Here is a 297-nt window from a genome sequence, read left to right as displayed (position 1 = left end):
TGAAGTTTTGGGGACTTTAATAAAAATAAAATATTTTATATGTTGAAAAATATGTTTTATATTTTTGGAAAATCCCTCTGAGATCAAATAACCCAGAGAAATTCATTTTTATATTTTTTTGATTTTTATTTGATTTTTTTAGAATTATTTAGGTGAACATTCTATTTTTAAGCCTTAGAAATCATTTTTAAGGTTTAAAAATAGATATCTTTATTTTTAGACTTTAGAAAAATATTCCAATGATTCCTAAGTGCTTAGGAAATAATTTAGAACATTTCCATGAGTTTAATATTTTTT

This window comes from Phalaenopsis equestris, unplaced genomic scaffold, assembly GCF_001263595.1.
Source record: "Phalaenopsis equestris unplaced genomic scaffold, ASM126359v1 Scaffold000852, whole genome shotgun sequence".
NCBI lineage: Eukaryota > Viridiplantae > Streptophyta > Magnoliopsida > Asparagales > Orchidaceae > Phalaenopsis > Phalaenopsis equestris.
Note: the sequence above shows the minus strand (reverse complement) of the source record.